A 7,609-nucleotide genomic window follows, 5' to 3' on the forward strand; every position below is an offset into this window, starting at 1 on the left:
GCCCCGTCATGTTGGAACCACATGCGATGTCTTGTAGGGAGCGGGACGTATTCCAGCAATGTTGGCAATGCTCTGGCGAGAAAATTCCAATTGTGGCTGCCATTTAATGGCCTATGTAGCAGATACCGCCCAATTAAACAGTCCCCACACATTAACGAAGAACCACACTTGATGAGCGGGTAACTGTGACATGTGGGCTACCCTCACACCAAACATGCCAATTGTGCATGTTGAAGACTCCATCACGCCCGAACGTTGCTTCCTCCGTAAACAACACAGAGGATGGAAATGTAGGATGCATTTCACACTGTTCTAGGTACCACTGCGAAAACTGTGCTCTGGGTGGATAATCAACTGGTTCCAGGTTGTGGACTCGCTGTAAGTGAAATGGACGTAACAATTGCGCTCGAAGGACTGTTCTTACATTCGTCTTATTCGTCCCCATGTTACGTGCAATTGCACGAGTGCTGATTGAAGGATGCCCCTTCACATGCTCCAAGACAGCTTCCTCAAATTGCAGCGTTCTTAAAGTGCGACGGCGTCCCTGTCCAGGTAATCTGATAACTGACCCGGCCTCACGCAGACGTTGGTTCACAGCAGCAAAGGTCGTATGATGCGGGATACGGCGATTAGGATATTATTGTTGATAAACCCGCTATGCAGCTCGTCCGTTGTGGTGCGCTACGTAGTACGCACCAACCGTATCAGCGTACTCACTCCAGGTGTATCGCTCCATTAGTAAACAGAGACAATGCACTACTACACTGGTGGACAGCAGTTTCCTACAACTGAAGAGCGTAATACGACCTCTAACAACTGAAGATCCTAATACGGCCTCTAACAACTGAAGAGCGTAATACGGCCTCCGCCGGTTTAAATAATCCTCTTAGGAAAAAATGACATTAGGGAAAAATATTTGTTTTGATGTCCCCTACAACCTCCCAGAGTTTGTCGGTTTAAATACTTTTCACCCTGTATACTCTTCACGTCTAGTGCACCACCTGCCGTTGTGAGTGGTTATTGCACTTTGACGTCACATTAATGTGACTGGACCGTGTGGTTATACTGTAGATAAAATGAAGGACCAGTTCAAGACGTTGGGCTGTTTGATGGGCCTCAGGATTCACTTTTTGAGAAGATTCCTTTTCCCTGAAAATGTGGACGGCTGGAATACCAGTATAATGGGAGACTATTGCTGGACAATTAACCGTGACTTAAAAAATGCAGTTCATTGGAGAAAAAGCTGCACTGGATGCTTTAACGAGAAAAGGAAAGAAATGTAAACCAATGGACGCATATTCCTATGTGATAAAATGTGTTTTCTTGGCTGTACTTCAATAATCTCTTTGTTCACATTGAAAAATTGAATAATTAGAAGAGCCGGCCGTGCGGTTCTAGACGCTACAGTCTGGAACCGCGCGACCGCTACGGTCGCAGGTTCGAATCCTGCCTCGGGCATGGATGTGTGTGATGTCAGAGATTAGTTAGGCTTAAGTAGTTCTAAGTTCTAGGGGACTGATGACCTCAGAAGTTAAGTCCCATAGTGCTCAGAGCCAATAATTAGAAGAGAAGTTCAAAATACCGAGTATGGTCTACAATCGGACTAGCGGGTTTTTGGGTGCTGGAAGATGATGACGTCCTCGTGAACGAAATGTCAAACAGTGCTCTAGTTAAAGCTATTTGACCAGGAAACACTCAACTCAGAGCATCTTTTTATGTCAATACAGCAAATAGATGTTTTTTGAGTCCTCTCCGTACATTAAAGTATATGTGTTCTCCATTTTACCATAGATTACATGTTCGTACTAGCCTATCGTTTTAAGTATATTATAAAATATCTCCTGGACTGTCAAATAAATTCAGACTTATTTGTTACGGCATCCCGTACATAACTCCAAATGTGAAAACATACATTCGTCTAAACTTCGACTGTTATTTGAATCTAACCCTATAGAGTTAAATAAAGCTAGTCTTAGTCGTATTTTTTATCAGAATTCTTGAAAAAAGCTACGTTTGTTTTAAAGAATAAGGGCCGACAATAAGACGAGACTACTCGTTACCAGATCTGAACAAAAAAATTTAAAAATCCGAAATAGAGAAGAAAAGAAACCCAAAGGAAAGATTGTGAAAAACGAGAAGAAAGACAGTTCTTCAGGGAATTCATTACTGGAGAAACCATTATTTAGAATAAGTGATATGGATCTATCTGTGGGAAAAAGGAAGCCTGGTGATGAAGACGCAGCCTTCGTTTTCTATGAAGGACGTTTTTCAGAAGACGATAAGGCAGAGCTGTTGATAGTGCGCAACGCGTGCAGTCTGTAGGAACATTCTTATGAAGCGAAAACAGGTATTCACAGTTTTGTAAATAAGCTGAAGAAAAATTAAGTAGGTTTCTATGTTCAACTTTAGTAAAGATCGAAAATGTACTGCATAACATTCTTTTGGAATAATGCTGTACTGAAGAAATAAAATGATATTACTTCAGATACTTTTTCTTTCTTTTTCCAAACCCTTTTAGCATGCAGTCGAAATTAAGACCACGAAATGAAAACGTCAGTTATGTTACTTCTGAAATAAAATTTGAAAACAGTTGTTTAGTTATTTCACGTAACCAGATATGATTGCAATATAATTCGCTCAGTCGACATATTTAAATGCTTTCAAAATTGTGCTGTTAATACACATCAGCTACGGTGAAAAAAAGTTTTATTCGATATGTCGACCTTTACCACTTTTCATTAAAATTAGACGTGTTTTGGATATTTTGCAGTGTATGGCGAAGTCACCACAAGGCAAAACTGAAGGTGATAGAAAAAGACTGAGATGAAATACATATCCACATCTACAATCTACATCCGTCGCGCAAACGACAGTGAAGCTCATGGCAGAGGTACCTCCTGTTTTATCAGTCATTAGGGCTTCTTCCCCTCCCGTTCACGCATGATTGCGAGAAGAATGATAGCTTAAATGCGTCTGTGCGAGCAACAACTAGTGTAATTTTGTCTGCACGTTCCTCACGGGAAGATACGGAGGGGGATGAACAGTTTCTCTACATTTTGGTGCTCTAGAAATTTTGTAAGTACACTTTCGCCCGATATTTTGCGCTCATTTTCAAGCGTCTGCCAAATGAGATTTTTCAACATTCCACACTCTCCGGTTAGACAAACAAATTTGCAGACACTTGTGTGACCCTTCAATGTGCTTTGGTAGTCCTATATGGTATGGAGCCCTCGCATATGAGAAATATTCTAGAATAGGTCGCACGATTGATTAGTAAGCAACATCCTTGATGTACTGATTGCATATCCCCAGTATTCTAGGAATAAAATAAAGTTTGACATCTGCCTTACCTACGACTGAGCTTACGAGATCGTTACATTTCATATCCCTACAAAGTGTTACACCCACGTACTTGTATGAGTTTCCCGATTCCATCTGTGATTCTTTGATACTGTAGCCAAAGGATACTACGTTTCTTCGTTTTGTGAGGTGCGCAGTTTTACGACTTTGAACAGTTGCCAACCTTTGCACCACTTTGAAATTATATCAATATCTGACTGAATATTTGTGCAGCTATTTTCAGACAGTATTTTATTATTTGCAAAAATAGTGAGGTTACTGTTAATATTGTCTGCAAGGTCATTAATGTGCAACATGAACATCAAGGTGCCAACAAATTTCCCTGGCGTACACCCAAATTTAATTCTACATTTGTCGATTGCTCTCTATCCAAGATAACTTGCTGCGTCCTCCCTATCGAAAAATCCTCAATTCAGTCACTGATTTCGCTTGATACCCCTTACGACCGTACTTTCGATATGGATTCAGACCTAACAAAACCATCAGCTTTAGCAAAGAACTATTACCTAAAAAGGATGTTTCCGATTTAGTAGGACTCTGAAGCTTCCGTACAAACTTAATTATGTTCACAGAAAGTCTATCCATCCCACCAGTCGAGATCATCGACAATTTTTACCTGCTATTGATAAGATGTCGACCCTGGAGATTCCAATACTTTCTAGGATGTTTTAATTTGAAGTTTGAAGTAAAACAACAAATGACAAAATAAATATTTTTCTTGTGTGATATAATTACAAATTAGCAATTTTCGGGTGTTTTTTTCTTTAGTTGTACGGCCAAACCTTTATTCTTCCCATATTTCATGATTCTACATGGAGGGAAGCTCGCTGTAGGTTGTAATGGGTGAGTCTGCGAATATTAAAATGGGTGACATCTTTTGAGTGCATTGACTCAAAAGATTGCAGTTATTACACCAAGGGTGATGACTTGATACCTCCATCCATTTCTGAGAAAAAGGGATCTTAATATGATTACAAATTAACAATTTCAGATTTTTTCCTTTACATGTACTGTGAAAACTGTCTTGTTTCCAAATGTCATGGTTCTGTACCAACGGGAGGTACCCTATGGGTTTTGATGAATGGGTTTGCGAGTATCAAACAATATGAAATAAATTGCCATATCTTTTGATTGCCCTGACTTAGAAGCCAACGTTTATTGTACCACCAAGGGACCATAGCTCCTAATATGTGCATAAATTTCAGCTTGATACATCTACCCGTTCCTGACAAGAAAAGGGGATTAATAAATGGACAGATAGGAAGTCTGATAATAAATAACAACTTTTTTCGTGTGGTATAGGTACATATTAATAGTTTTCTGATATTTTTCTTTGGTTGTAGTGTGAATCCTGCTTCTGGACAAATTTCATGATTCTAGTGAATGGGTAGTAGCCTAGAGGTTTTGATGAATAAGTTTACGAGTATCAAAATACATTACATAAAATGACCTTATCTTTTGATTGCATTGACTTGGAGGTTTAATTACTTTACGTTGTCAAGGGACCGTAGACCTTAATATCTGACATAAATTTCAACTTGGTACGTCAACCCGTTCTTGAGAAGAATAGTTTTGAACAGTCCAACGGACAGACGGACAACAAGCTGTTTCTGTAAGAGTTTCGTTTTTACCGATTGAGGAACAGAACCTTAAAAAGTAATAAACATGTATTATTTAGTTTACCTGTGTTACCTACAATAAGTCTGACATTAGAATAAATACCAACCGATAAGCCTATGTATACCTATAACTTCATTGGTGCTACTACACTTCTATGGGTCACACCACTGCCTGTAGACTGCTCTCGCTACAGACAGCAACATAGTGCCCAGTGTCAGCAGAGTCTGTTGGATGGAGGGTGAAGGTGTGGATATCGTGAGAAGCTACGTCTCCAGTAAGTTGGTGGTCTTTAGTCCAGTTACCTGCCGTCCCGACGGCTGGTGGCTGCGCGGCTGTGTGTAGAGACGAGAGAGTGCAGAGTCTGTCTGGAGCGGCGGCGGAGGCACAGCAGCGGCGCGGCTGCGGGGGCGGCGGTCAGCGGCGGTCTGAGCCTCCGGGACGGCGGGCGCCGGCGAAGCCCCCGCCGCCGGGGAAGCCCCGGGCCGCCGCCCCCTCCCCGCCGCCCCCGCCGTTGCAGCACAGACACGGCTTCACTGTGGCGCACAACCTATCGATGGGTCAAGGCGGATCTCGGTCGAAGCTAGCCTACATATCGCTCGCTAAAACCCGACAGCGCGGTTGCAGAATTTTGTATAAATTGTTGATTTGTGCTGATGTGGAAAGGCCGGCAAGTGTGAATCACATACGAGGATCGTTATAACATATTTATTTTTAAGAGTTAGAATTTTGTGACAATATTAGCCAACATTTCTTCTACATGTACTATTTTTCTACGTAGCACTGACAACATTATCAACATTTCTTCTACATGTACAGGCTTATTACAAATGATTGAAGCGATTTCACAGCTCTACAATAACTTTATTATTTGAGATATTTTCACAATGCTTTGCACACACATACAAAAACTCAAAAAGTTTTTTTAGGCATTCACAAATGTTCGATATGTGCCCGTTTAGTGATTCGGCAGACATCAAGCCGATAATCAAGTTCCTCCCACACTCGGCGCAGCATGTCCCCATCAATGAGTTCGAAAGCATCGTTGATGCGAGCTCGCAGTTCTGGCACGTTTCTTGGTAGAGCAGGTTTAAACACTGAATCTTTCACATAACCCCACAGAAAGAAATCGCATGGGGTTAAGTCGGGAGAGCGTGGAGGCCATGACATGAATTGCTGATCATGATCTCCACCACGACCGATCCATCGGTTTTCCAATCTCCTGTTTAAGAATTGCCGAACATAATGATGGAAGTGCGGTGGAGCACCATCCTGTTGAAAGATGAAGTCGGCGCTGTCGGTCTCCAGTTGTGGCATGAGCCAATTTTCCAGCATGTCCAGATACACGTGTCCTGTAACGTTTTTTTCGCAGAAGAAAAAGCGGCCGTAAACCTTAAACCGTGAGATTGCACAAAACACGTTAACTTTTGGTGAATTGCGAATTTGCTGCACGAATGCATGAGGATTCTCTACCGCCCAGATTCGCACATTGTGTCTGTTCACTTTACCATTAAGAAAAAATGTTGCTTCATCACTGAAAACAAGTTTCGCACTGAACGCATCCTCTTCCATGAGCTGTTGCAACCGCGCCGAAAATTCAAAGCGTTTGACTTTGTCATCGGGTGTCAGGGCTTGTAGCAATTGTAAACGGTAAGGTTTCTGCTTTAGCCTTTCCCGTAAGATTTTCCAAACCGTCGGCTGTGGTACGTTTAGCTCCCTGCTTGCTTTATTCGTCGACTTCCGCGGGCTACGCGTGAAAGTTGTCCGCACGCGTTCAACCGTTTCTTCGCTCACTGCAGGCCGACCAGTTGATTTCCCCTTACAGAGGCATCCAGAAGCTTTAAACTGCGCATACCATCGCCGAATGGAGTTAGCAGTTGGTGGATCTTTGTTGAACTTCGTGCTGAAGATTCGTTGCACTGTTATGACTGACTGGTGTGAGTGCATTTCAAGCACAACATACGCTTTCTCGGCTCCTGTCGCCGTTTTGTCTCTCTGCGCTCTCGAGCGCTCTGGCGGCAGAAACCTGAAGTGCGGCTTCAGCCGAACAAAACTTTATGAGTTTTTCTACGTATCTGTAGTGTGTCGTGACCATATGTCAACGAATGGAGCTACAGTGAATTTATGAAATCGCTTCAATCATTTGTAATAGCCCTGTACTATTCTTCTAAGTACTCTCCATCACCTTTTGTGACCTTATGGCAACGTTGCCTAATAGCCGGTATTCCCTATTCATAAAAACTTTGGTCCTGTGATCGTAGCCATGATTAAGTGCACAAATTACCTCATCATCTTCATAGTGTGTCGGTCATGGTGATTACTTAAGTGGCCCAACCAGGTGGAAGTGCGACATGTCTGGATTAGGCAGTGATGTCCAGCCCAATTTGGAGATGGGCTTCTGGCTTCTGAGACATGTGTGTAGGTGTGCATTGTCGCGCTGGAACAAGAATCCTTGTGGATTCTCGTCATACAGAACACGTCAGAAATAGTTCTTGAATCAGTTCAGAGTCTTCGCATTTGTCTCTGAATTAATGACTGAACGTTTTGGCAGCACACCGACGAGAATGATTCTATCACTATCTCAAAAGACTGTTACCCTGACTTTGCCAGTAGAGGGAACTATCTTGAATTT

General features: G+C 42.2%; 1 protein-coding gene across 2 annotated transcripts in view; it reads right to left on the bottom strand.

Annotated features, from left to right (window-relative positions):
* LOC126456986 (neither inactivation nor afterpotential protein C) overlaps positions 1–5,416 on the bottom strand; it is a 390,163-nt gene extending 384,747 nt beyond the window's left edge. For both annotated transcript variants that reach the window (XM_050092949.1, XM_050092948.1), the window contains exon 1: positions 5,283–5,416. The gene's annotated coding sequence lies outside the window, so the exon portion shown is untranslated. The remainder of the gene's footprint in view (positions 1–5,282) is intronic.
* Between the last annotated feature and the right edge of the window lie 2,193 nt (positions 5,417–7,609).

Source organism: Schistocerca serialis, chromosome 2 (assembly GCF_023864345.2).
Source record: "Schistocerca serialis cubense isolate TAMUIC-IGC-003099 chromosome 2, iqSchSeri2.2, whole genome shotgun sequence".
NCBI classification, from domain to species: domain Eukaryota; kingdom Metazoa; phylum Arthropoda; class Insecta; order Orthoptera; family Acrididae; genus Schistocerca; species Schistocerca serialis.